The 22535-nt window shown below is 39.9% G+C and overlaps 1 protein-coding gene across 1 annotated transcript in view; it reads right to left on the reverse strand.

Moving 5' to 3' along the window:
• The window catches only part of LOC140196088 (zinc finger matrin-type protein 1-like), an 86047-nt gene that overhangs the window by 58113 nt on the left and 5399 nt on the right, over positions 1 to 22535 (reverse strand). The gene's annotated exons all lie outside the window — the stretch shown is intronic.

Below are 22535 nucleotides of genomic sequence, written 5' to 3' on the forward strand. Positions count from 1 at the left end.
CCTTGGCTGTCCGAATACTTGTATATCCAATCTCTCAGAACACCTTCCAATAATTGACCTACTACCGATGTCAGGCTCTCTGGCCTGTAATTACCTGGTTTACTTTTGGAGCCTTTTTTAAACAATGGAACAACATGAGCTACCCTCCAATCCTCCGGCACCATACCCGTGGCTCAGGACATTTTAAATATTTCCGCCAGGGCCCCTGTAATTTCTACACTAGTCTCTCTCAAGGTCCGAGGAAATATCATGTCAGGCCCAGGGCAGTGGAATATTCCTGGTGTCACGGCCAATATTCATTAATTACTTCATATCAATAATACAAATGAATGGTATATGTGCAACTTGCTTGCTGTTTCTCTATGTTATAACAATGGACAGATGCCAAATATATTTCATTGGCAGTGAAAAGTACCTACAAACCCTTTACTGGAAACTTTTGAGTGCTTGGAAAAACTCTGTATATATTATAGTTTGATTCTGGTATGAATTTTGTATTAATTCTATTTTAGTATTATTGGACAACTAAAGAAGGAACAGTGCAGTGCAAAGCTCATAGATTACCTTCAGTGATACACTAGACCATACTCATATTAGTAGAAGCTATTGAACAGACAACACTAATGTAAAGATGTAAAAACTGTGTGTGTTCTGTTGCAATACTGATAAATGTTTATTGTCTAACAGCAAATCTTGATAAGAAGATAAGAAACAGCAGAAGTAGGCCAAAAGGCCCTTATGCTGATACTGCTACTGACTGTTCTTCCTCTCCAACCATGGCAAGACCCCCTCGACACTCCCCTGCAGTGTGGGGATCAGAACTGTACTTAGTAGTTTGCGAGAGGCCATCATCCACAAGCACTAAATGATATTCGAGATTGCAAAACCTGCTGAATTTTATTTCTCCTCCACCCATTATTTATAATTTTGAGGCTAACTGTGATACTGCCTGGTTTAATTAAATCAGCACAGATCAAGGATTAAATTCTCTTCCAGTATCACATGGTGTCACACGAGACACACAATTAAGCTTGCCCTTGGCTGACAGTACAAAGTAGTATGGGGGCTGCTGTACGGCTGAAGGTTCTATCTTTCAAGGAAGGATTAAATCAAAGCTTCTCTCGGATGCACGTATTGCTCTATTCCAAGAGCAGAGTCCTCCTCTTTACCTTAGTCAACATGTACAAACCCCAGATCAGTTAACTGCAGAAAATATTATCCACTCATTTATCTCAATTGCATAGAAACACATATCTATTAGGATGTTAAATAACCCTTCCAGCTTGCACTGCAATTCAATAATATGGCTTGACTTGTGTCCACGAGTTCAATTTTCTCCTCAATCCCCCAAGTCTCATTTCATCAGAGTCCAAAAATCTATAAAATCTCAGTTTAGAATATATTCAAATGGCTCATTAATCTGAGGTAGTAAATTCCAAAGATTCTGCAAAAAAAAATTAATTCTCATTTGAGACTGAATTGATCAGTCTCAGCTTACAAGACATTTAGGAATGAAATGAGGTGCAATATCGATATTCAGAAGATGATGAATCCGTGAAATGCTCTATCACAGGAAACAAAACAGCTGAATATACCAAGGAGCTAGACAGCCTTTTAGACATAAAAAAAGCATCAGGGGAAAGGGAGAGAACAAGAATATAGAGACGTGCCATAGAGCTGTGCAGCATGGAAACCACCCCTTCAGCTCACTGTGTCTGAGCCAATCATCAAGCTTTATCTTTCCTCATTTAGTCTGAAGACTCTTCCCCTAGTTCTGGGTTCCTTATTTTGCAGTATTTCCATTTTAATAGTGCCTTTATACTAGGATGTTGTTTTGTCTTGCACATTAGCGCAACATTTAATTCTGTTGTCGCACCAGCTTCAGAGACCTGGTTTGATCATGATCTCCAGTCTGTTCTTGGGGTTTGCATATTCTCCCTGTGGCCACACGTTTTTCCCTCACATCCTGAAGAAGGGCTGGGCCGCTTTAAATTAACCTTTAATGTAGGCATGACAAAATAATTAAAAAGGAGTTGAAGTATGTATGAAAGAATAAACAGTGGGGTTATAGAGAAATAAAAGGGGGAATGGAATTGAAGGCATTATTCTGTTTGGTGATGACCTGAACCTGATGTACTGAATGGCCTCCTTACACATCTTAGTAAATATGTCAAATGCTTTGCGTTGTCCCTATGTGAAAGGGTAAGTGCTTGAATTGTTAGTGAATGAATGAGATAAAATGGGTTGAACTGTATTATTAGCTGTAACTACCCAATTCCTGGAAGATTATACAACTTATTTAGACACCAGTTCTATTTTTCAAAGTTCTCCTTATTTTCCAAGACAGGGAGAGAGATTCTTACTAGAGGAAGGATGTCATTAAGCTGGAAAGGATGTAGAAAATATTCACAAAGGTTCTCCTGGAACTAGAAAGCTTGAATTATAAGAAGAGACTGGAAGGTTGCAAATGTTGTGCCTTTATTTAAAAAGAGCCACAAAGAAAAATCTGGAAACTATAGATCAATAAGCCTAATATTTATTTTAGGTAAGTTACATAGATTCTGATGGGTAAGATATAAATGCATCTAGAAAAACAGAAATTGGTTAAGGATAGTCAGCATAGGTTTGTGCATGAGAGATCATGCCTTTCAAACTTGATTGTTTTTTGTTGAAATGTCTATAAGACCATAAGACACAGGAGCAGAATTATGCCATTTGGCCCATTGAGTCTGCTCTGCCGTTTCATCATGGCTGATCAATTTTCCTCTCAGCCCCAATCTCCTGCTTTCTCCCCATATCCCTTCATGCCCTGACCAATCAATAAACTATCAACCTCTGCATTAAATATACACAAGACTTGGCCTCTACAGCTGTCTGTGGCAAAGAATTCCACAAATGCACCACTCTCAGGCTAAAGAAATTACTTCTCATTTCCGTTTTAAATAGGCATCCCTCTGAGGCTGTGTCCTCTGGTCTTAGACTCTCCCACCACAGGAAACATCTCCTTGATAAGGCTTTTTACCATTTGATAGGTTTCAATGAGGTCACCCCTCATTCTTCTGAATTCCAGTGAATACGAGCCCAGAGCCATCAAACGCTCTTCATATGACAAGCCATTCAATCCTGGAATAATTTTTGTGGACCTCCTTTGAACCTTCTCCTGTTTCAGCACATCCCTTCTAAGATAAGGGGCTCAAAACTGTTCACAAAACTCCAAGGGAGGCCTCACCAGTGCTTTATAAAGTCTCAACATTACACCCTTGTTTTTATATTCCAGTCCTCTTGAAATGAATGCTAATATTGCAATGTCCATGAAAATCATTGAGGGCAGGGCAGTAGATGTTGTTTATATTCAATAAAGTTTCATGGGTAGGGTGCTCTGGAAAATAATGTTGCATGGAATACAGGAGATGTTAGCTCACTGTATACATGATTGGCTTGATGGTAGGAAACAGAGGGTGATGGTGGACAGTTGCTTTTTTTTACGACAGGCTCGTGACTAGTGGTGTTCCCCAAATAATGATGGTAACCCCTCTGCTGGTTGTCATTTATATCAAAGATTTGGATGAAAATGTATAAGGCATGGTTAGTAAGTTTAAAGATCAGCTTTATTTGTCACATGTACATCAACACAGTGAAATACATCATTTGCATCAACATCCAACACAGTCTAAGAATGTGCTGGGAGTAGCTCACAAGTCATGTCATGCTTCCGGCAATAACATAACATGCCCACAATTTACTAACTGTAGCTTGCACATTTTTTAGAACGTGGGAGGAAACTGGAGCACCCAAAGAAAACCCATGTGGTCACCAGCAGAACATACAGTACAAACTCCTTACAGATGGCAGCAGAAATTAAACCACAGTCGCTGACACAGTAAAGCATTATGCCTTGCCAACCATGATGCCCATCCAAATTTATCCCAACTGTCCCTGTTTGGCCAGTGTCCTTCTAACCGTCTTTTGAAAGTTGTTACTGCACTTGTCCCAACTATTTCTTCTGGCATTTCATTCCATTCACCCATCACTCTTTGTGTAGAAAGTTATCCCTCAAGTTCCAACTAAACCTACTAAACCTTTTCCCTCTCATGTTAAAATTACACTCCTTTGTTTCAGACGCTCTTACCATTGGACAAAGACTGTGACCATTCACCTTATCTATGCCCCTTGTGATTGTGTGTGTGTGTACATGCCCTTAACTCCTAGTGGAGTCGTTGGGGCGCCATCATGACAAGCTTTTTGGTATGCTCATCATACAATGTGTTTTGGGCATCTGAAACCTGGCGGAGCCCATCCCTCTCCAGGTTTTTTTTTACGAGGTCGAGTTGTTAGCTCGACACTCAACCCAGGCAGGGATGGAGAGCGTGCAAGGGAACCGACCGGATTCGAACTCGGAACCTCTCGCCCCGAAGTCCATCGCTGATGCCACTATGCCACCAGCTGGCCTTGTGATTTCATAAACATCTAAAAGATGATTTGTCAATCTCCTATTTGGAGACTATTCCCAGTTGGGCTGAAGGGCCTACTTCCATCCAGTACTGAGTCCATCTCATTGTGCAGTTTTAACACTTGAAAATTCCAGTTGTTTAAATGAAGAACAAGTTTCCCCATTATAGTTGGTGGTTGTAAAGTCTGTAGATGGGATGGGAGAAGAAATGCTTCATGGAAGCCATTTAAATAAAAAATACAAATGTTCTGTCCTTTGCTCACTTTACAATGGAAAAATTATAAATCTGAGTAATCATGTTGCTGACCTATAAACCAGACCATGCTATTTAATATTTAAGTTTGCAGAAGACACTAAGATGGGTGGTACTGAAGACAGTGAAGGTTTTCAGGATTTATGAAGGAATCTTGATCAGCTTGGTAAATGGGACAAGGAATGGCTAAATGGAATTTAATTCAGATAAGAACTAAGTTTTACATTTTCAAATATCAAATCAAGGTAGGGCTTTCACATGCTCTTGGGGAGTTTTGTAGTTCAAACTTAAAGTTCAAGCACATGGTTTCCCACAAGTAAAGTTACAGGTTGACAGGGTGCTGAAAAAGGCTTCTTGGCACACAGGTTTTCATCATTCAGGGCACTGAGTAGAGAAGATGGGAAGTTATATTGCAGTTGTACAAACACTGTTGAGGCCACGCCTGGAAAATTGTGCTCAATATTGGTTAACCTACTAAAGAAGAAAAAGATTATTAAACTAGAAAAGAGTGCAGAAAAGATTTACAAGGATGTTGCCAGGACTTGAGGGGTTGAGTTTATAGGGAGAGGTTGAGCAGGTTAGGAATATTTTCCTTGGATATTAGGAGTCTGAGAGGTCATCTTATAGAGGCTTATAAGATCATGAGGGGAATAGATAAGATGAATGGTCACAGTCTTTGCCAAGAGTAAGGGAGCTTGAAAGAAGAGGCATGAGAGGGGAAAGATTTAGAAGAAACTTGAAGGACAAATTTTTTTGGTACAAAGGATGATGGGGGTATGAATAAAATGCCAGAGGCAATAGTTGAGGCAGGTACAATAACAACTTTCAACAGCTGTTTAGACAGGTACATGGATAAAAAAGGTTTAGGATTGGGGCAACATGGATGGGCATTATGGTCAGCACATGTCAGTTGGGCTGAAGGGAGTACTTTTGTCCTGATGAGTCCATCTCATTGTGCAGTTTCATCACTTGAAAATTCCAGTTGTTTAAATGAAGAACAAATTTCCTATCGTATTCCATATTTATATGAAAATGGTGGTAGTAAAGTCTGTAGATGGACTGAGAGAGGAAATGCACTATATTCACAAGGCTGGATCACTTCATGGAAGTCATTTAAATAAAAGAATATGGATAAACACAAAATAATCTGCAGATGCTGGGGTCAAAGCAACACTCACAACATGCTGGAGGAACTCAGCAGGTCGGGCAGCATCCGTGGAAATGATGAGTCGACGTTTCGTGCCGGAACCCTTCATCAGGACTGTAGGGGGAAGGGGCAGAGGCCCTATAAAGAAGGTGGGGGGAGGCCCTTCTTTATAGGCCCTCTGCCCCTCCCCCTACAGCCCTGACAAAGGGCTCCGGCCCAAAACATCGACCCATCTTTTCCATGGATGCTGCCCGACCTGCTGAGTTCCTCCAGCATGTTGTGAAAGAATATGGATATTCTGTTCTTAGTTCATTTTACAAGGGAAAATGTGATAAATCCGCATAATCATATTTCTGACTAATAAACCGTACCACGCTGTTTGGTACTTAGAACCTCTATAAGATCACTTTGGTGAAAAACTTCCTGTTATAGTCTTCCATGACATATTTTAAGGTAAGTTTTTGTGGAAGATTTTTTATTTCACCCAGAGGGTGTTGAAACCTCTCAGACATTATCTTAGCCTAATCTTAGTGGTTGGGAAGATGTTGGTGTTGAGGTTAAGGATGAGATTTCAGGGTATGCGGAGGCACATGATAAAATGGGCCAAAGTCAGCATGGTTTCCTTAAGGGAAAATCTTGCTTGGCAAATCTGCTGGAATCCTTTGAGGAAATAACAAACAGGATAGATAAAGGAGAATTGGTGGATGTTGTGTACTTGGATTTTAAAAAAGTCTTTGGTAAGGTGCCACACATAAGGCTGCTTAGAAAGATAACAGTCCATCATGTAAAAAGTAAGATACTAGCATGGATAGAAGATTGCAACACACACAAAAAATGCTGGTGAACGCAGCAGGCCAGGCAGATGCTGCCTGGCCTGCTGCATTCACCAGCATTTTTTGTGTGTGTGTTGCTTGAAATTCCAGCATCTGCAGATTTCCTCACGTTCACATGGATAGAAGATTGGCTGATTGGCAGGAGGCAAAGAGTCGGAATAAAGGGAACTTTCTGACAGGCTAATGGTGACGAGTGGTGTTCCATAGGGGTTGGTATTGGAACCGCTGCTTTTTACATTGCATGTCAATGATTTGGATGGCGGAATTGATGGATTTGTTGCAAAGTTTGCAGTCATATGAAGATAGGTGGAGGAGTAAGTAGTGTTGAGGAAGCAAGGATGCTGAAGGACCTAAGACAAATTAGGATAGGAAAAGACATGGCAGATGGAATCCAATGTTGGGAAGTGTATGGTCATGCACTTTGGTAGAAGGAATAAAAGCATAGACTATTTTCTAAAAGGGGAGAAAAATTCCAAAATCTGAGATGCGAAGGGTCTTGGGAATCCCCTGCAGGTTGAGTCAGTGGCGAGGGAGGCAAATGCAACGTTAGCATTCATCTTGAGAGGACTAGAATATAAAAAAAAGATATACTGCTGCATTGCTGAGGCCTTAAAAGGCACTGGTAAGGGCTCAGTTGAAGTATTGTGGGCAGTTTTGGGCCGCTTATCTGAGAAAGGGTATGTTGCCATTGGAGAAGGTTTATGGAAAGTTCATGAAAATTATTCCAGAATTGAAAGGCTTATCATATGAGGAGCACTGATTGCTCTCGGCCTGTAGTTGCAGAAATTTAGAAGAATGAGAGGGATTCTCATTGAAACCTATGGAAGGTTGAAAGGCCTAGATAGAATGGATGTGGAGAAGATGCTTCCTATAGTGCAGGAGTGTAGGACCAGAGGGCACAATAGAGAGACGTCCATTTAGAACAGATATGAGGAGGAATTTCTTTAGCCAGAGGGTGGTGAACCTGTGGAACTTGTTGGCATAGGTAGCTGTGGAGGGCAAGTTATTGAGTGTTTTTAATGTGGAGGTTGATAGGTTCTTGTTAAGTCACCGCATGAAAGGTTATGGGGAGAAAGCAGGAAAAAGGGGTTCAGAGGGAAGTGGATCAGCCATGATCAAATGCCGCAGCAGACTCGGGCCAAACGGCATAATTCTGCACCAATGGCTTATGAGTAATGCAGCAGATACACTCATTACTTTAGGTACTTAATTGAGAACATGGAATGCCATTGCATAGAAGGCCCTGGGCCAAATAAGGGAAAATGGAATTAGTGCTTGATGGTTGACACAGACACAGTGTGCTGTATAACTCTATGACACATTGCACTGATGTTGCCAGTAGGCCACCAAGTAAACTGTTTTCATTCTGACATCAATGTGTTGGATTCAGCATTTGCCAATCTAGTTTTCAAAACTCAAATGCTTTTAATCCTCATCATTAGTTACTCCATCACTGACAGCAGCTTCTTTATACAAAGTACATACTCTATACAATGTACATCAGTTACACAATGCAATTTTTGCCTTAATAACCAGCCCATGCCTCACAATAGCACTCACTCACTCACAGTGATGAATAAAATGGGACATACATACAATCACTTGGGTGCTCCACGCACACAGAACACCGTTTCTCACAAATGAATTTGAGCCACTGTGAAAATCAAACTAAAGTAACTTGATACTGGGAATACTAGCACAAATTCCTGAGTTATGATTTTGTCAGATTATTTTCCTGAACCTGCCTGCAATTGTGGCAACACATATCAAAGTTGCTGGTGAACGCAGCAAACCAGGCAGCATCTCTAGGAAGAGGTACAGTTGACGTTTCGGGCCCAGACCCTTCGTCAGGACTGAGTCACCAGCCAGCAATATGCATCTTGAGGGATCATTTTTGCTATTGTGCTTGATGATAATCTTTTTGAATTTGATTCCTTTTATTATTACATCAGTGTTTTAACTCTGCATATCTGAATACTGTGCAAAGAATATGCTATTTAGATTGAACTATTTGACGATTACAATCATTACCCAAAAGGAATGTTTTGCAGACAATTTCACCTCTATTTTACAAGCCTACAAGGTACTGTACTATCTTGTTAGCAGTTCCATCAGCCTGCCAGTTCAATTTATTTATTTAGTGATACAACATGATACCAAGTCCTTCCAGCCCAACAAGCCAGTGCTGCTGAATTACACCCATGTGAGCAATTAACAAACAACCCGTCCATGTTTAGAATGTGGAAGGAAACCGGAGCACCTGGAGGAAACCCACACAGTCACAGGGAGATTATACAAACTCCTTACAGACAACGGCAGGAATTGAACCCAGATCACTGGTGCTATAATAGTGATGTGCTAACCATTACACTACATTGTTTTTAAAAGACTATCATACAATGATAACCTGTATGAGGTTGCTGCTCCAGAAAAGCTTATTATAATGATTAGTAAAAAAAAATGTAATTTTACATCATGCATTTTGTTGTACTGAACTTGATAAATTAGACAAAGATGCAGAGAAATTAGTGCAATTTATTTCAGAATTGTGCAGTTAAAATTAAGGAGAAATGAAACAAAGAACGTTTCTCCCTTTCTGCTTGACTCTGAAAGTTCAACTGGGCAGTGTCCAGCATCATTCAGTATTTCAGGCATCAAGCCATATTAATCCTTATGGGCTGCCATGATGGAAATTGAATCAATTTCACCGAGGAGCAATATCATGGAAAACAAAAAAATTTCATGGTGCAACCATGGTGGGAATCCCACTCAAGTGAACTACAATGTTTACCATTATCGTTTGGATCCTATCCTCATATCAACGTTTTTACCTTTAATTCTCCAAGTGCAGGCAGCAGCACCCCAAACTTCTTCCCAATAATCCATTCAATTGGCTTAGACCATTGATGTACAGATCCCTAAGACCCCTTATGGAGACTTCATTCTCCATTATTATTAGCTATCTGTCCGATACTTAAGTTCTAATCATGTCCTCTGAAGCTAGACATCTCTCTCTCTCCATAAAGTCCTGACCTTGGCACACCTGCAGAGGCGAGGGTTGTTTTCCTTAAAAAGTGTGATGCTAGCTTAATTACGTGATTAGATTGATTGATTTTTACTAGACTTTGGAATCCAAGCAGGTAGATTGTGCAAATACAAATCTATAGGTGCAAGGGACTGAATGGCTGTCTTCAACAGCTCCTGAACAATGGCTACGCAACACTCTCTTGTAATACATGCATACTCTTATGCTCAAGCCCTAAATCCTCAACCTTCTGATTCAGAGGCAAAAGTGGTCAATGGAAGCCTCAAAAATATACTACCAGTAATAAAAAGCAATGGACAGTAGTAATTTGCTTTCTAAAGTCATCACTGATTAAACATGGAATACCACTATCAGTCTATGAATAGGTTTGGTATATAAATGGTTCTTCCTGCATTTTGTCAAGTTAAAATAAATCAAAGACCATGTTACTTGCTGGGAACCTAGAAGTAACTGAGTCAAAGTGCTGAGGATTAGGATGACAAAATTTGGACTTGGCTTCTCCATAACCTCTTGTCTTTCAAATGGAAGTGACTGATGTTGTTACACAGCCAAAGATCCTATCCTTTAAAAGTGGTATTATATGTACTGTTTTTTCAATCACTTATCATTGACCAGAGAAGCTTACCTTTCTTCAGGCTGAGTCTGTAAACTAGACCTGAAACTCCTGGCTCAAGCATATAAATTATATTGAATGCTAAAGAATTCTGGGACTGCATCGTAAACTAATTTTACATAACAGAATGTTATGGTGCAGTGTCAGCTGGTGCCTTGGCTCCATGCTCCCAAGCCCATTTCTCATGTAACATTATTGATTCTTCTGCAAATGTCTGATAGGAAGCCCACGACAAGAATAAAAGGTTAAAAACTACTTTAAATTTTGCACTTTGTGAAAATAGTCCTCAGAGATATTAATATACTTTTCTATCAGAGTTTGTTTATTTTATCCTGGCACTAGTGAAAAAGTCTCCTAGTTTTCACAAGTTTCTTCATCACTAAAGTCCTCACTAATTCCCATATTAAATTTCTTCCATCATTGTCTCCATGATTTTGGCATCTATCCTTAAGCAACATTACCATAACTAGAGAAAGTATCTGAATTATAATCTCATTGATGAGGGCTGAAACTTATATTAGTTATCCATCTAAAATTATGTATCTACAGTGAAGTGCAAACAAATTAGAATATAGAACTTTGTTAATAAAGAAATAGTGCCACAAAATCATTGCATTTAATTTCACTAGTCATATTCCAATTACTACATATGTTTGGAATTGAGTCCTGATGAAGGGTCTTGGTACAAAATGCCAACTGTTTACTCCTCTCCACAGATGTTGCCTGACCTGCTGTGTTCCTTCAGTATTTTGTGTGTGTACAAATGTTCAGATTTGTTTTCAAAGGTATATTCCTTGTCTGCAGTATTTAATGTAGATTTACATATGTATCTTCAAAGTATGGTTCTAAGTCTTCTATTGTAACCTTTGATGGAAATAAACCAACATGCATTTTTGTCAACAAATTTTCTCTATTAGCTGTGACATTTTCACCTTTTGCTATTTAGATCCTGCATCTCTTATGAAAAGGGTAAGTGTAAATTGCAAACATGACTTAAAAACTGCCTTGCAACCAGCAATAACCTTGTCCTGTTGTTAACTCGTGTCTAGGTAATTTCTAATCCATCTTTTCTTGCTCTTGATTAGATAGGCTCTACATACTAGTCATTTGCTTTCACTAGGTGCCACAGTGGCACAGCAGATAGTGTTACCAATCAGCTGAAGTGATATGGGTATGATCAAGACTTCAGGTCCTGTGTGTATGTAAAGTCTGCACATTCTCTCTATAACTATGTTTACTTTACTCAAGTACTAGACTTTCCTCCGAGATCCCAAGGATATTCAGGTAAATTAAGAAAGCTACAGTAAATTTCCTCTAGTAAAGGTGAAAATGACTGTGAAAATGGCTGAAGAACTGGGGAGTTGGGGTCATGTGCAACAGAATAAGTAACAGGTAAGCATGTTGTGGTGTAGCATCACCCAATAAGGACTAGAAGTCTGAGAAGATGTAGTTCTCTCAAATTCGCCGACTGAGTAGAAGAGACAGCAACTTGCGGCAGTTTGGAGCTTTGAACAGCATCAAATTGGAGTTTGGAAGCCTGAGAGGATGTAGTTCACTAAGATTCGTGGATGAGTAGAAAAGGCAGTGACTCAGGGTAGTTTGGAGCTTTGGGCAGTGGCCAATCAGCGTTCAGGATTAACTGACAGGAACAAATTAAAGTAAGGCAGGGGTAAGCAGAACAGCATTGTTGGAGTGGTCAGAGTTAGAGTGGAGATTTTGTTAGCTCAAGACTTCAGTTAGAGAAGGCAAAAAGAAACTGAAGGTAGTTTTTTCTTTCTCCCCCAAAGTTTATTGTTTTTCCTTCTTTATAGTTGCTCAGATAGGAACAGCAAAGATGCTCGGCAGGCGAATGTAATACTCTTCTTGAGAGATGTGGGAAAGCAGGGAGACCTCCAATATCCCTGACGACTATAACTGTAAGAAGTACATCCAGCTGCTACTTCTAACACTCCGCGTTAAGGAGTTGGAACTGGAACTGGAACTGGATGAATTCAGGATCATTTTAGAAGGGGTGATAGGACATATAGAAAGGTAGTTATACCCAAGGTGCAGGACACAGGAAATTGGGTGACAGTCAGGAAGAAGAAAGGGGTTAAACAGCTAGTGCAGACTACCCCTGTGGCCGTCCCCCCCAACAGGTATATCACTTTGGATAGTAGTGATATCACTTCCACTTTAAATACAGTGGCATGCAAATGTTTGGGCACCCTGCATTGTCAGTACTTACTAACACCCCCTTTGGCAAGTATCACAGCTTGTAAACGCTCTCTGTAGCCAACTAAGTCTTTCAATTCTTGTTTGGGGGACTTTCGCCCATTCTTCCTTGCAAAACGCTTCTAGTTCTGTGAGATTGTTGGGCCATCTTGCATGCACTGCTCTTTCGAGGTCTATCCACAGATTTTTGATGATGTTTCAGTCAGGGGACTGTGAAGGCCATGGCAAAGCCTTCAGCTTGTGCCGCTTGAGGTAGTCCATTGTGGATTTTGAGGTGTGTTTAGGATCATTATCCTATTGTAGAAGCCACCCTCTTTTCATCTTCAGCTTTTTTACAGACAGTGTTATGTTTGCTTCCAGAATTTGCTGGTATTTAATTGAAATTCTTCTTCCCTCTACCAGTGAAATGTTCCCTGTGCCACTGGCTGCAACACAAGCCTAAAGCATGATCGATCCACCCCCGTGCTTAACAGTTGGAGAGGTGTTCTTTTCATGAAATTCTGCACCCTTTTTTCTCCAAACATACCTTTGCTCATTGCGGCCAAAAATTTCTATTTTAACTTCATCAGTCCACAGGACTTGTTTCCAATATGCATCAGACTTGTCTAGATGTTCCTTTGCAAATTTCTGTTGCTGAATTTTGTGGTGAGGACGCAGGAAAGATTGTCTTCTGATCACTCTTCCATGAAGGTCACATTTGTGCAGATGTGCTGCACAGTAGAACAGCGCACCACCACTCCAGAGTCTGCTAAATCTTCCTGAAGGTCTTTTGCAGTCAAACAGGGGCTTTGATTTGCCTTTCTAGCAACCCTACGAGTTCTCTCGGAAAGTTTTCTTGGTCTTCCAGACCTCAACTTGACCTCCACTGTTCCTGTTAACTGCCATTTCTTAATTACATTACGAACTGAGGAAACAGCTACCTGAAAATGTTTTGCTATCTTCTTATAGCCTTCTCCTGCTTTGTGGGCATCATTTATTTTAATTTTCAGAGTGCTAGGCAGCTGCTTAGAGGAGCCCATGGCTGCTGGTTGTTGGGACAAGGTTTGAGGAGTCAGGGTATTTATAAAGCTTTGAAATTTGCATCACCTAGCCTTTCCAAACGATGACTGTGAACAAGCCATAGCCCTAACAAGCTAATTAAGGTCTGAGACCTTGGTAAAAGTTATCTGAGAGTTCAAATCTCTTGGGATGCCCAAACTTTTGCATGGTTCTCCTTTCCTTTTTTCCCCACTCAATAAGTTGTACAAAACAAAAATAATACACTAATCTGCTTAATATGTTGAAAAGAATGTTTCATCTTTGACTCTATTACTTTTGGAGACCAGTTCATCTTCTACTCACTTAACTATTCACAGTAACAGAAATTTTAACCAGAAGTGCCCAAACTTTTGCATGCCACTGTATACCCTCGGTCTTGGCCTCCATCGCAGTCTGCGCAGAGCATTCCACAGTTTCACTACACTCTGGCTAAAATAAAATCCTCCTTACCTCTATTCTAGAAGGTTGCCCCTCAATTTTGAGGCTGTGCCCTCTAGTTCTGGATACCCCCACCATAGGGAACATCCTCTCCACATCAACCCAATCTAGTCCTTCCAACATTTGGTAGGTTTTAATGAGATCCCCACACATTCTTCTAAATTCCAGTGAGTACAGGCCCAAAGCTGCCAAACGCTCCACATATTTGTAATCCCTTCATTCCTAGAATCATCCTCGTGAACCTCCTCTGGACTCTTTCCAACAACACAGCGTTTCTCAGATACAGAGCCCAAAACTGTTGACAATACTCCAAGTGTGGCTTGACTAGTGTCTTATAAAGGCTCAGCATTATCTCCTTGCTTTTATATTCTATTCCCCTTGAAATAAAAAGTAACATTGCATTTGCCTTCTTTACCACAGACACAACTAGTAAGTTAACCTTTTGGGAGTCTTGCACGAGGACTCCTAAGATCCTTTGCACCTCTGATGTTTGAACCTTCTCCCCATTTAGATAATAGTCCGCACTATTGTTCTTTTTAGCAAAATGCATTATCATACATTTCCCAAACTGTATTCCATCTGCCACTTTTTGCCCATACTTCCAATATGTCTAAGTCCTACTACAAGCGCATTGCTTCCTCAGCACTACCTAGCTCTCCACCTATCTTCGTATCATCCACAAACTTTCCCACAAAACCATCAATTCCATTATCCATGCAAACATGAGGAAATCTGCAGATGCTGGAAATTCAAGCAACACACACAAAATGCTGGTGGAATGCAGCAGGCCAGGCAGCATCTATAGGAAGAAGTACAGTTGACATTTCGGGCCGAGACCCTTTGTCAGGACTTCGAAACGTCGGCTGTATTTCTTCCTATAGATGTTGCCTGGCCTGCTGTGTTCCACCAGCATTTCATGTGAATTCCATTATCCAAATCACTGGCAAACAATGTGAAAAGTAGTGGTCCCAATACTGACCCCTGAGGAACACCACTAGTCACTGGCAGCCAACTAGAAAAGGCTCCCTTTATTCCCATTCGCTGTCCCCTGCCTATCAGCCATTTCTCTATTTGTGCCAGTGTCTTTCCTGTAATGCCATAGGATTTTATTTTGTTAAGCAGCCTCATGTGTGGCACCTTATCAAATGCCTTCTGAAAATCCAAGTAAATGACATCCACTGCCTGTCCTTTGTCCACACTGCTTATTACTTCCTCAAAGAAATTTAACAGATTTGTCAGGCAAGGTTTCCTTTTACAGAAACCATGCTGACTTTGACTTATTTTATCATTAGTCTTCAAGTACCTCAAAACCACATCCTTAATAATAGACTCCAACACTTTATCAATCACTGAGGTTAGGCTAACTGGCCTATAATTTCCTTTCTTTTGCCTTCTTAAAGAGTGGGAATGGCATTTGCAATCTTCCAGTCCTCCAACAGCATGCCAGAATCAAGCGATTCTTGAAAAATCATGATCAATGCACCCGTTATCAATTCAGCAACCTCTTTCAGGACTCTGAGATGTAGTCCATCTGGTCCAGGTGATTTATCCACCTTTGAGTTTGCCAAGCACTTTTTCCTTTGTAATAGCAATGGCACTCACTCCTGCTCTCTGACACTCACGGACCTCTGGCACACTGCTAGTGTCTTCCACAGTGAAGACAGATGCAAAGTACCCATTAAGTTCATCTGCCATTTCTTTGTCCCCCATTACTACCTCACCAGCATCATTTTCCAGTGGTCCAATATCAGCTCTCACCTCCCTTTTACTCTTTATATAACTGAAAAAAACTTAACAGTATCCTGCTTTATACTATTGGCTAGTTTGCCTTCATATTTCATCTTTCCCCTTCTGGCCTTTCTGTTGGATTTTAAAAACTTCCCAATCATCCAACTTCCCACTCACTTTTGCTACATTATATGCCTTTTCCTTGGCGTTTATGCAGTCCTTAACTTCCCTCATCAGCCACGGTTGCCTAGCCCTGTCATTTGAGAACTTCTTCTGTGGGGCTTATCTATCGTACGCTTTGTAAACTATTCCCAGAAACTACAGCCATCACTGTTCTGCTTTCATCCCTGCCAGTATCCTCTTCCAATCCACCTGGGCAAGCTCCTCTCTCATGCCTCTGTAATTCTCTTTATTCCATTGCAATACCGATACATGCCACTTATGCTTCTCCCTCTCAAACTGCAGTATGAATTTAATATTATGATCACTGCTTCCAAAGAGTTCCTTTACATTCAGCTCCCTAATAAGATCTGGGTTATTACACAATACCCAATCTAAGATAGCCTCTCCCCTAGTAGGCTCAAGTACAAGCTGCTCCAAAAAGCCATCTCGTAGGCATTCAATAAATTTCCTCTCTTGCGATCTGACACCAACCTGATTTTCCCAATCCCATATTGAAGACCCCCATTACAATTGTGCCATACCCTTATTATATGCCTTTTCCAGCGCCCTTTGCAATCTTCACCCCACATCTTGGCTATTATTTGGAGGCTCATATATACTTCCCATAATTTTTTTTTAACCCTTGCAGTTTCTTAACTCCACCCTCAAAGATTCAACATTCTCTGACCCTATGTCACCTCTTTCTAAAGATGTAATTCTGTCTCTTACCAACAGCAGGTTCTGGACCAACTGGAAAAATGGGCTGAAAAATGGCAGATGGAATTCAAAGATGGCAGGTGTTGCACTCTGGTAGGACCAACAAAGGTAAGTCTTTTACAGTGAACAGTAGGGCACTGAGCAGTGCAGTAGAACAAAACGATCTGGAATACAGATCCATAATTAGGGTAGTAAAGAAAGCTTTTGGCACATTTGAGTTCATAAATCAAAGTATTCACTACAGGAGATGGGATGTTATGTTGAAGTTATATAAGAAATTGGTGAATTTGGAGTATTGTGTGCAGTTTTGGACATGGAGGGGGAACTTCTTCACTCAGGAGGGTCGTGAGAGTGTGGAATAAGCTGCCTGCACATATAGAAAATGTAAGCTCAACTTCAACATTTAAGAGAAGTTTGGATAGGTCCATGAATGGTAGGGGTATGGAGTGCTCTGGTCCCGGTGCAGGTGGATGGGAGCATGCAGCTTAAATGGCTTGGCATGACTAGATGGCCAAAAGGCCTGTTTCCTTGCTGTACTTTTCTATGACTCTGTGACTCAGGGGAACATTCTGACAGCCAGCATAAACTTGGTGGGCTAAATAGCTTCCTTCTGTGGCATAAGAAAATATGAAAAAATATCAAGTCTTTACCCTAGCAAATAAAATCTTCATCAGATTAAACCTATTTGTTTTTAAAGGTCTTTCAAAGTAATAAAATGAGAAACTATCACTAATCCAATTGGTATTGCTATGGGAGATGGTTTATCTTAGTTTTCCAATGTTTGTAGCATCTTGCTTTTCGCTCAAAGAAATTATTGGTTAATGTTTAACCATAACTTAAACTGTTAATATTTTAGACAATCAAGTATGGATTACCTTGTCATAACTATGTCTCTCACAATAATTATTTTTCAGAAATGACCATCATAAATTTTGCAAGACAACCACTTTATGTTTTGCATCCAAGGTCATCAAGTTCACAATATCTGAAACAGATAGCCTTAGAGGATTAGAATACAAAAGCAAAGAGGTAATGCTGAGGCACTAGTCAAGACCACGTTGGGAGCATTGTGAGCAGTTTTGGACCCATTATCTGAGAAACACTGTGCTGGCATTGGAGATGGTTCAGAGGAGGTTCATGACAATGATCCTGGGAGTGAAAGGGTTATTGTATGAGGAGTGTTTGACGGCTCTGGGCCTGTACTTGTTGCAGTTTTGAAGAATGATGGCGGGGGGGGGGGTCTCATTGAAACCTATCAAATACTGAAAGGCCTAGATAGAGTGAACATCGAAAGGATGTTTCTTCTGGAGGGGGCGTCTATGACCAGAGGGCACAACCTTAGAATAGAATGATGTCTATTTAGAACAGAGACAGGGAGGAATTCCTATAGCCAGAGGTCACTGAATCTGTGGAATTCATTGTCACAGGTGCCTGTGGAGGCCAAGTCATTGGGTATGTTCAAAGAAGAGATTGATAGGTTTTTGATTATTAAAGGCAACAAAAGATACAGGAAGAAGGCAGGAGAATGGGGTGGGGGGGGGGATAATAAATCAGCCATGATGGAATGGCAGCATACTCGATGGGCTGAATGACCTAATTCTGCTCCCACATCTTATGCTCTTGTACATTGTCTTTATAGATGTTGGTGAACCTATTGTTCATTTCTATGCCTTTTCTTCAGATTTCTAATTGTTTATTGTGTACATGCTCTAAGAATACTCCTGTGTTACTTATCCCAACATTTCCTTTCAACTTCCTGCATTTGGCAAAGGAAAATTGATTGCATTGCTTGTAACTGTGGTTTAGACACTACTTACAAAACACACCTTTAATACAGAATCATTCTTTGATAAAAATACATTCCTTACTTACTCTTCACATGAAACAGCTTTCCAAAAGTGTCAGTGATTTGGTGTAAGGTTACATATTTTCACTTAAAATTAAAATAGCACAAACAGTTTGCAATTTCCCAAAATAATCTTCAGGGGTTGTGAGTAAATTTAAAACTGATAATATTTCAGTGCAAACAACAGGAATTCTGCAGATGCTGGAAATTCAAGCAACACACATCAAAGTTGCTGGTGAACACGGCAGGCCAGGCAGCATCTCTAGGAAGAGGTACAGTCGACGTTTCAGGCCGAGACCCTTCGTGAGTCCTGACGAAGGGTCTCGGCCTGAAACGTCGACTGTACCTCTTCCTAGAGATGCTGCCTGGCCTGCCGCGTTCACCAGCAACTTTGATATTTCAGTGCAAAACAGTTTTACAATTTTGGATTATTGGCAGCCTCAGTCAGAACAGTCATGTGAGATGTTAAATATACATAAGGAGGATATGATACTATTTAAGATCTAGCTTGGAAGTGCTTGCTGAAATACATATATTTTCACAATTGATACTCTGAAGGATTGAGTATATTTCCAACTCAATCCTAGATGGGTTCTAGGTGCAAAAAGTAAATTGCATTTACAAGAGAAATTTTATCTGTACCAACTGTGGTATGCTTAACCAGTAAATATTTTATACTGAGACAGAGTTTAAATGTTCTCCATTCCCCTGTACAGTCCATAGGTTTGCTAAACATCAGGATAAAATAACCTCGGTGCAATTAAAGTTCTATATACAAGGATCTCTCTATGATGGCTAACATCTAAATTATGTCATGTTCTATAGAAATTTTATCTAAACTATTACTGAGTCAGTTATGGACAAATTAATTTTTGTTTTAATTTGCATTACACTGCAATAAATTATCTCGAGTGTGAATCTATATGGTCACAGTAAGTAGCATTTTAAGTTAAAAGTGTACAGGAAAACTTTAAAAGTTGTGTTCCATTAACACATCCAGTCCCATACACGCTCTCCAACATTTCTCAGTTTCCCGGGCTCTGCTGTCTGTCTTTCCAATGCACAAACCCACCCATGTCAAAGAAAATCGTGAAATTCTAACAGTACATCATTAACTAGCTTTCTCCCACATGTACGCACAGGCTCAGAGGCCAATTCATCAAGTACACCTGCTTGTTACTGCAAACATCTAATCAGCCAATCAAATGGCAGCAACTCAATGAATAAAAGCATGAAAACATGGTCAAGAGGTTCAGTTGTTGTTCAGACCCAAACATCAAAATGGAGAAGAAATGTGATCTAAGTGACTTTAACCCTGGAATGATAGCTAGTGCCAGAATGTGTGGTTTGAGTATCTCGTGAACTATTAACAGTAGTATTTTCACGAACAACAGTCTCTAGAATTTACAGGGAATGATGCTAAAAACAAAAAATATCCGGTGAGCAGCAGTTCTGTTTGCCTTGTTAATGAGAGAGGTTGGAGGAGAATGGCCATACTGGCTCAAGTTGACAGGAAGGTGACAGTAATTCAAATAACTGTGCAGTACAACAGTGGTCTACAGAAGAGCATCTCTGAATGCATAACAAATTGAACCTCAAAGCGAGTGGGCTAAAGCAGCAGAAGACCATGAAAATGCTCTCAGTGGCACTTTATTAGGTATGGGAGATACCTGATAAAGTGGCCACTGCTCTGACTTGGTGAAATCAAAATTTAGTTGCAGGAAAAGGACAAAATATGCAGAAAGCATCAAGTTAATAATTATCTTCTGGTGCAAATTCAACTCCTGCTCAACATTATGCCCTGAAATTCATCCAGGTCAGTTCACTCGATTGGGCTGTTTGCTATTTTAAACAAAAAAAGATGACCAATGGAGAAGTATTAATAAATGGTTATTTACCTTTCAAAACAATATGGACTCAATACACTTGTCGATGACACTGAGTTACAATAGGATATTAATCGATTTAATGAACACCCAAAAATTATAGAAAGATCTAATTTTATGTTCAGTAAACCTTGTAATGTTAAGACAAATGGAACATTTTCCTGCTGAACCTTAACATCACCTATCCAATGATATAGCACATTGTAGGCCATATACACTGCAATACTTCTGACAAATGTAACTGCTCTTAAGTAGTTATCTCACACACACCAGTTGCGAATAATTTATGTATTGTTGAAAAGAGCTTTTAGATTAATTAGTAACATCTACATTATGGTGAAAGGAGAATCAACTCCAAAAAACTTTGAGTTTGTAATTAGTACACAAAAGAGTTCTGGGCTTTGGTCTTGTACTCAGTTATTTAAAATTGAACTACATAGAGATATGTACCTTCATCTCATTAATCTTTGAATGCTGTAGCAAAACACCATTATACTTACCCTCTATGATGTGGTTGAAACAAGTCACTTATCTGAGGAGATCCTGGGGTAGAAGCCTGTTTTTGATCACAGGATGTTAACTGTTGTTAGGCCAACAGCCTCCCATTGCACTCTCTGTAGAGGTCAATGGAACCCAATACTGAAGAAAAATAAAATGATCATGAACATTGAGGCCGATTCCTAAAAAAATGTTCTCTTAAGTAGTCCAACAGGCCACTCCTGTCACCATCTTCTCAAGTGGAAATTGGGAAAAGGCAATAAATGTTTTCTTGTCAGCAACAACCAGATTCTGAAAAATACACCAAGAAGATGGCACCAGTGAACAATGGACCATGAGAGACATCCTCCAGACAGTTCACTTCTTTTATGACTTCCGTTTCTTTCAAATGTGGCTCTGCCGTTGAAGCCTGTGATCGAAATTTTGGTGGTGCGTTAATTTGGCCAAATGAACAGTCTTGCACTTTGGTGTTTCAAGTGAAGCATGCGGCTTCAAGGCCAAGAAACCTGGAGATGGAGCATGAGTCCAAGATTGGTTCCCTTTCTTGCCGATTTCATCCATTAATGTTCCAAGGAAGATTGAAATCATCAAGGTGTATGTGGATGGCAAACAGGTGTTCAGCCCCATCTACAAACCTCTCACTACTGCTGCCGGATAAAGGTATCTGCACGTGATGGACACTCTCTCATTCGCTGCTCCGAAGGTAGGTCCCTGCATTCCAATGGTCTCTCTCTCTCTGTCTCCCCTTTGATGCTGTAAGATGACGATGTCAGAGTCCTGCGTCTTCGGCAAGGTTTAATTAACGCGGTTTGTAGATTGGACTCTAGTTCATGTTATGATGTGTTTCTGGTCACTCCTTTCCTAGTTGCTATTTTGGGCGATTTTGAATAAGGGTGGCCTGCAGATAACGAATACTGAGCTTAACTGAATATGCCTGGACTCTTCCGATTTTGTCTTATATTCTGTGTTTTTCCCTCATTTTTTAATTTATTTGTGCAATTTTTTTTTTGTGCATAGGTTCCATGGTTTTCTTTGTTTTGTGGCTGTCTGGGGAAGACGAATCTCAGGGTTGTACACTGCATACATACTTTGACAATAAATATACTGTGAATCTTTGAAAAAATTCTGTTCAGGAATAATGATCAGAAATCAATTCATATCCTGTACCTTTGATGTTGAAATACTGTTTAGCTTTAAGTAGATTTTCAGGTATCTATCTGCATCAATACAACACAAGCTTTTGTGAAAGTATTCATTTATATATGCTGCTAGATAAAGGATTTAACAGGTCCTCTACACCACTGTTTTCAACTTAACAGTCAAGACTTAAACTTAATATTTTACAAGCCTATGCTGTATTCATTTATTGTTTCTCACTGAATCACACAATACGTCACAATAGTCAATCTGAATAAACTACAAGATGTTGTCCAACTTATTCTGGAAGTTAAATTAAAATTGCTTCCAATTACCAGTCACAATAAAATTCTGTACGTTTGTTAAGTTATAAATTTGTGGAAGTGTTCAGTATATCTACCTGTATATAACTTTCAGGTATGCAAAGATAAATATTTAATTTTCAATACAACTACCAGAAAATTAAAACTCAAAACTGACAAGTTCCTTTGTTACTGATTTCAATATACCAGTCTACAACCCAAAGGTT

The sequence above is a fragment of the Mobula birostris genome, chromosome 4 (assembly GCF_030028105.1).
Source record: "Mobula birostris isolate sMobBir1 chromosome 4, sMobBir1.hap1, whole genome shotgun sequence".
Taxonomy (NCBI): Eukaryota; Metazoa; Chordata; class Chondrichthyes; order Myliobatiformes; family Myliobatidae; genus Mobula; species Mobula birostris.